The sequence below is a fragment of the Trematomus bernacchii genome, unplaced genomic scaffold (genome assembly GCF_902827165.1).
Source record: "Trematomus bernacchii unplaced genomic scaffold, fTreBer1.1, whole genome shotgun sequence".
In the NCBI taxonomy this organism is placed as follows: domain Eukaryota; kingdom Metazoa; phylum Chordata; class Actinopteri; order Perciformes; family Nototheniidae; genus Trematomus; species Trematomus bernacchii.
In genome coordinates this window covers 1-7275 of record NW_022987841.1, presented here as the reverse complement: position 1 = coordinate 7275, position 7275 = coordinate 1, and the positions used below count along the sequence as shown (strand labels likewise).

At 47.9% G+C, this 7275-nt stretch overlaps 1 long non-coding RNA gene across 1 annotated transcript; it reads right to left on the bottom strand.

The window, feature by feature from the left end:
- Window positions 1–766: 766 nt before the first annotated feature.
- LOC117468635 lies at window positions 767–2797 on the bottom strand. Its single transcript, XR_004554502.1, has 3 exons — window positions 2782–2797; window positions 1488–2322; window positions 767–1155 (listed from the first exon to the last, which is right to left on the bottom strand). It is a non-coding gene; the product is annotated as an uncharacterized LOC117468635 (long non-coding RNA).
- Between the last annotated feature and the right edge of the window lie 4478 nt (window positions 2798–7275).

Genomic DNA, 7275 nt, shown 5'->3' with positions numbered 1-7275 from the left:
TGAGAAAACACTGAGGTTCATCACAGCGAGGTGTACCTCCTCATGTGACGCTATCTGACGCGTACCTCCTCATGTGACGCTATCTGACGCGTACCTCCTCATGTGAAGCTATCTGACGCGTACCTCCTCATGTGGCGCTATCTGACGCGTACCTCCTCATGTGATGCTATCTGACGCGTACCTCCTCATGTGGCGCTATCTGACGCGTACCTCCTCATGTGGCGCTATCTGACGCGTACCTCCTCATGTGACGCTATCTGACGCGTACCTCCTCATGTGACGCTATCTGACGCGTACCTCCTCATGTGACGCTATCTGACGCGTACCTCCTCATGTGGCGCTATCTGACGCGTACCTCCTCATGTGATGCTATCTGACGTGTACCTCCTCATGTGGCGCTATCTGACGTGTACCTCCTCATGTGGCGCTATCTGACGTGTACCTCCTCATGTGGCGCTATCTGACGTGTACCTCCTCATGTGACGCTATCTGACGTGTACCTCCTCATGTGACGCTATCTGACGTGTACCTCCTCATGTGACGCTATCTGACGTGTACCTCCTCATGTGACGCTATCTGACGTGTACCTCATGTGATGCTATCTGACGCGTACCTCCTCATGTGACGCTATCTGACGCGTACCTCCTCATGTGATGCTATCTGACGCGTACCTCCTCATGTGGCGCTATCTGACGTGTACCTCCTCATGTGGCGCTATCTGACGTGTACCTCATGTGATGCTATCTGACGTGTACCTCCTCATGTGACGCTATCTGACGTGTACCTCCTCATGTGGCGCTATCTGACGTGTACCTCCTCATGTGGCGCTATCTGACGTGTACCTCCTCATGTGACGCTATCTGACGTGTACCTCATGTGATGCTATCTGACGTGTACCTCCTCATGTGACGCTATCTGACGTGTACCTCCTCATGTGACGCTATCTGACGTGTACCTCCTCATGTGACGCTATCTGACGTGTACCTCCTCATGTGACGCTATCTGACGTGTACCTCCTCATGTGACGCTATCTGACGTGTACCTCCTCATGTGACGCTATCTGACGTGTACCTCATGTGATGCTATCTGACACGTACCTCCTCATGTGACGCTATCTGACGCGTACCTCCTCATGTGACGCTATCTGACGCGTACCTCCTCATGTGACGCTATCTGACGTGTACCTCATGTGATGCTATCTGACACGTACCTCCTCATGTGACGCTATCTGACGCGTACCTCCTCATGTGACGCTATCTGGACGCGTACCTTCCTCATGTGACGCTATCTGAACGCGTTACCTCCTCATGTGAGCTATGCGCGTACTCCTCATGACGCGTACACTCCTCATGTGACGCTATCTGACGCGTACCTCCTCATGTGACGCTATCTGACACTACCTCCTCATGTGACGCTATCTGACACGTACCTCCTCATGTGACGCTATCTGACGTGTACCTCCTCATGTGACGCTATCTGACGCGTACCTCCTCATGTGACGCTATCTGACGCGTACCTCCTCATGTGGCGCTATCTGACGCGTACCTCCTCATGTGGCGCTATCTGACGCGTACCTCCTCATGTGGCGCTATCTGACGCGTACCTCCTCATGTGACGCTATCTGACGCGTACCTCCTCATGTGACGCTATCTGACGCGTACCTCCTCATGTGACGCTATCTGACGCGTACCTCCTCATGTGACGCTATCTGACGCGTACCTCCTCATGTGACGCTATCTGACGCGTACCTCCTCATGTGACGCTATCTGACGCGTACCTCCTCATGTGACGCTATCTGACGCGTACCTCCTCATGTGATGCTATCTGACGTGTACCTCCTCATGTGACGCTATCTGACGCGTACCTCCTCATGTGACGCTATCTGACGCGTACCTCCTCATGTGACGCTATCTGACGCGTACCTCCTCATGTGACGCTATCTGACGCGTACCTCCTCATGTGACGCTATCTGACGCGTACCTCCTCATGTGACGCTATCTGACGCGTACCTCATGTGATGCTATCTGACGTGTACCTCCTCATGTGACGCTATCTGACGCGTACCTCCTCATGTGACGCTATCTGACGCGTACCTCCTCATGTGACGCTATCTGACGTGTACCTCATGTGATGCTATCTGACGTGTACCTCCTCATGTGATGCTATCTGACGCGTACCTCCTCATGTGACGCTATCTGACACGTACCTCCTCATGTGACGCTATCTGACGCGTACCTCCTCATGTGACGCTATCTGACGCGTACCTCCTCATGTGACGCTATCTGACGCGTACCTCCTCATGTGACGCTATCTGACGCGTACCTCATGTGATGCTATCTGACGTGTACCTCCTCATGTGATGCTATCTGACGCGTACCTCCTCATGTGACGCTATCTGACGCGTACCTCCTCATGTGACGCTATCTGACGTGTACCCTCCTCATGTGACGCTATCTGACGCGTACCTCCTCATGTGACGCTATCTGACGCGTACCTCCTCATGTGGTGCTATCTGACACGTACCTCCTCATGTGACGCTATCTGACGCGTACCTCCTCATGTGACGCTATCTGACGCGTACCTCCTCATGTGACGCTATCTGACGCGTACCTCCTCATGTGACGCTATCTGACGTGTACCTCATGTGACGCTATCTGACGTGTACCTCCTCATGTGATGCTATCTGACGTGTACCTCCTCATGTGACGCTATCTGACGTGTACCTCCTCATGTGACGCTATCTGACGCGTACCTCCTCATGTGACGCTATCTGACGTGTACCTCCTCATGTGACGCTATCTGACGTGTACCTCCTCATGTGATGCTATCTGACCAATCAGAAACACTGAACTATCCTTCAGTGTGTAGCGTTCCTCCTGTAGGAAGCGTGCTCTGTGACAGAGGGCGAGCGAGGTTACGGGTCAGGAGGTCTAAATCTGTTGGTCATCATTTCATTAAAAAGTGATTCTGGATTCACTAAAAAGCTGAAATCAATAAATCTGATTAATTTGTTCCCCCGGGGGATAGAGGGATCTGTGGCAGACGCTCCTTTGAAATAAAATACAAGTAAAAGAAATGAAAGATGCAAAAAGAGAATTCAAATATATTTATATAAAGTTAAAGTTAAAATGAGCAGTCAAATAAAATATGTGTATATCTTATTCATATGAACAGAACAAATGAAGGCATGAAAACCAAAGAGCCAGGTGTACAGATTGTGGAGTTGAACCTGAGTTTAGGATCCCACGACCTTTATGTGTGACCCCATCACACACACTCTCTCTCTCTCTCTCACACACACACACACATGCTGTTTTTATGTGAATTGATTTCCCCTTTATTCAGCTCACAGTCATTTCCATAGGTCATCACCTCCCATTCTGTCCAGCCCTTTGTCCACCAGATGTGCTGTGTGTGTGTGTGTGTGTGTGTGTGTGTGTGTTGGGGGCAAAATCACATGACCCCCCTCACACACACAGAGCTAGAGGCTGCTGTGTGTGTCCTTCAGGTTGGAGCTGGTTGAGCACACACACACACACACACACACACACACACACACACACACACACACACACACACACACACACACACACCACACACACACACACCACACACACACAACACACCCACACACACACAACACACACCACACACACACACACAACACACACACACACCACCACACACACACACCCACCCACACACGACACACACACACACACACACACACACACACACCACCCACAAACACCACACACACACACCACACACACACACACACACACCACACACCACCACACACACACACAAACACACACCACACCTTATGAATTAAACTACAACACACACACAGTCAGGAAGAACACCTGCAGCTGATACCAGAAAGATGAACACACACTGAACGCCACATTTCTCAGAAAAGGCTGTTCTGGGTATTTATTTTAGGATTTTCACAAAAGAGACAAACTTAATAAGTTTCACGCCCTGTTTTTATCTTATTTCACATGTTCTGTGTGCTTCTACATTTCACTCTGACACGGTGTCCCTTTCTCTACTGAAGTGAAACAGAATGGATTCAAATGTACATGTCCTGCCTTTATATCATTATTAGAGTCCAAGTCCATATTTGGGGTTTGCAGTGAAACTTCAAAGCATCACGTGAGACGAGGAGAACTAGGACTACAGATCTCTAATGGGTTTTATAGCAAAGCATCTCAGATTTGACACAAACAAGGATGCTTACCGTCTCTTTATTTAACTAAACGTCATACATGTGCAGCCAGAGATTAGAGCACACTAAATAATACCAGAGTGACAACGATAAGCTTCTTGTGAAACACTTGCTCAGAGTTGCACACACACACACACACTGTCCTCTGCGTCACATTTAGTAAACAACAGATTTGTTGACAGCTGCGTCCTGATGAAAAACACTTTGTTTGTTTCCTGTTTGGTCCCCAAAAGATGAACGAGAGGGAGGAGACCACACACACACACAGTTTCACTTCCCATCAGCTGTGTGTGTGTGTGTGTGTGTGTGTCACAGACAGTCTGCTCTCTCACACATCACATGCTGCGCTTTTATTGGCATCCCAAAACGGGACTGAAATCAGGAGGATGATTATTTCACACACACACACACACACACACACACACCACACACACACACACACACACACACACACACCACACACACCACAAACACACATCCACACACACACACCACACACACACACACACACCACACCACACACAACACACACACACACCACACCACCACACCACACCACCACACCACACATTCACCACACACACACATACAAGCACACCTAACACACACACACCACCACACACACTAATCACACACCACACACACCACACATTGGATTATAAAACTGTTCACCACATTAAACCTTTTCTCTCTTTGAACTCACTGATGGTTCAACTAGTAACATGTCCATTTAGTTTGAATCAGTGTTGTAGTCCAAGTCACCAATTCCACTAGTTCCCAATTCAACCTCCTCGATCAACCACTCTTCGAGTCGAGTCCAAGTCCCGAAGTCACCCAAGGGAGAGTCGTAGTCTAGTCCGAAGTCCAAGTCCCGAGTCAACCCGAAGGAGTGTCCCGAGTCGAGTCCTAAGTTCCGAGTCATCGAGTACTCATTACCTGTGTTCGAGTCCGAGTCCAAGTCCGAGTCACCCAAGAAGAGTCCAAGTCAAGTCCGAGTCACAAGTCTTCATGTATTAATCTTCATGGATATATGTGTTGAAATGTAGCTGCTCCTCTACATTGGTTTTATCCTGTCATGTTATACTAATCTGTCTATTGAACTGCTGTGAAGCCAGTTTGGCTACAATTCTTGTAATAGGTGCTATACAAATATAAAGCTTATTACTAATATTAATATTATTATTATATATAATAAACTATGTTTAAAAATGAGTTACCTTTTAGAGAAGTGATTATATTTGTATGCCAATATTTTCCTATGGTAAAGTTTTCGTTTTGCACTTTTATTTTGATAGTAATAAGATCGGGACTCTTATTTTGAAGGAACTTTTACCGGTTAAATCGGTTTACTGATGAAGATTTAGCCCCAGAAAGCACATGGCTACTTAGCATGCAAAATGACGTCATTCTGCATGTTAAGTAGCCGTGTGCTTTCGTGTTATCGGCTGAATCTTTATTTATTGATTAGATCACGTTACTCTGATGATAGTGTTCAGCCTATATGTCTGAACTCGATGTTTAGAGTAATGTGTTACGGAGCCTTCTCTTCAATATTGTTTCCACATAGAGCATTTTGCGCTGCTCTTTTCCAATGTGGAAGCAGAATGTGTGAAAGCATACAGCACGATGCGGGTTGTGTCTCTAGACATCTTTAGACTGGAATAGCGGGGCCCAGTATGTGAACTCGCCTCGCAGCCGGTGCACACGCCAGGATAGAGGACATCAGACTCCATAGAAAACTTGCTCGAGTCCGAGTCCGAGTCCAAGTCGGAGCGTCAATGTACAAGTCGAGTCCGAGTCATCGTGGGGGGAAAAATGCACGAGTCCGAGTCCGAGTCCAAGTCAGCGTACGCGATAATTCACGAGTCCGAGTCCGAGTCCAAGTCATCGTGTGCGAGAATTCACGAGTCCAAGTCCAAGTCTCGTCAATCAGTGCGCGAGTCCGAGTCGAGTCACGAGTCCCGAAAATCGGCACTCGAGTCCGAGTCCAGGACTCGAGTACTCCATCTCTGGTTTGAATGCATTGACCTGCTTCACAGTAACCTCTCATTTATCCCCAAACTGCCTTATTATAGGTCAGATATTCAGATTGAGGAGATGCTGTCATCAGATCATGTGTAATCACAGGTAACCTAGTGATTGGTTTGGACGTCCTCCTAATAGTTTTCCACGGCTAAATACGGACCTTAAATTGAGTGATGTTGGAGTTTAGTTTGCATCCATGCACCCTCTCTTGACATTTAAACTAAAGAAATACAAAACTCTCACAGTAAAACATGCAAAAGCCAGTCACGTGCTGCACGATGCCAGAAAAGACACTTCACTTTGTGAATATAAACACAGACGCTGCTTTCTCTCAGAGTGGGTTTCCTTTAGAGAAACAGCCACTTAGGTGAAATGCTGCAGAAACACATCCCATAAAGCTGCGTAACAGTGCAGTGAAATCACTCGGGGGGCCGTAGGGGGGGGCTTGTCTGAGATTCAGGCTGTTTCTCTGAAGTGAATCTAGGAAATGGTTCTCCTCGGACTTTGCTGCTGCCTCAGAGTTTCATTTAAAGCACAATGAAGGCAATCTGTCCCAGGCAGTGTTTACCAGAGAAATTGGTTTTCCTGCACAGAAACCTCCAGATGCTCCTCAGGTTTAAGAAAAGCCTTCAAAGTAAAAGCGTGGAAGTATCTGAAACCCTGGGTATCTGTCAAGGCACGGACACACCAGGCCGATTATCGGCAGGCCGACGATGAGCGTCGACACGCCCTACTCAGATTGGTGTGTCCCGCACCGTCGGGTCTTTTCAGCCGGGCCGAAAACCTGTCGATTCAACATCGGGAAAATAAATCACTCTGATTGGCTGTTCAGCTTAGCGAATCAGTGCATGAGAAGCGAAATGGAAGTGAGGGACCCAAACAAGCTATTAAGAAGGCAAATCTGAGATTTCATGTAACTCCAGCTCTCGACACAGGTTGAGGAAAGCCCCGTGAGCTTCTGGCTGTAGAGTGAACATGGAACGCACGCTATTTGTTGTTTGTTTATATCACTCAGTCTG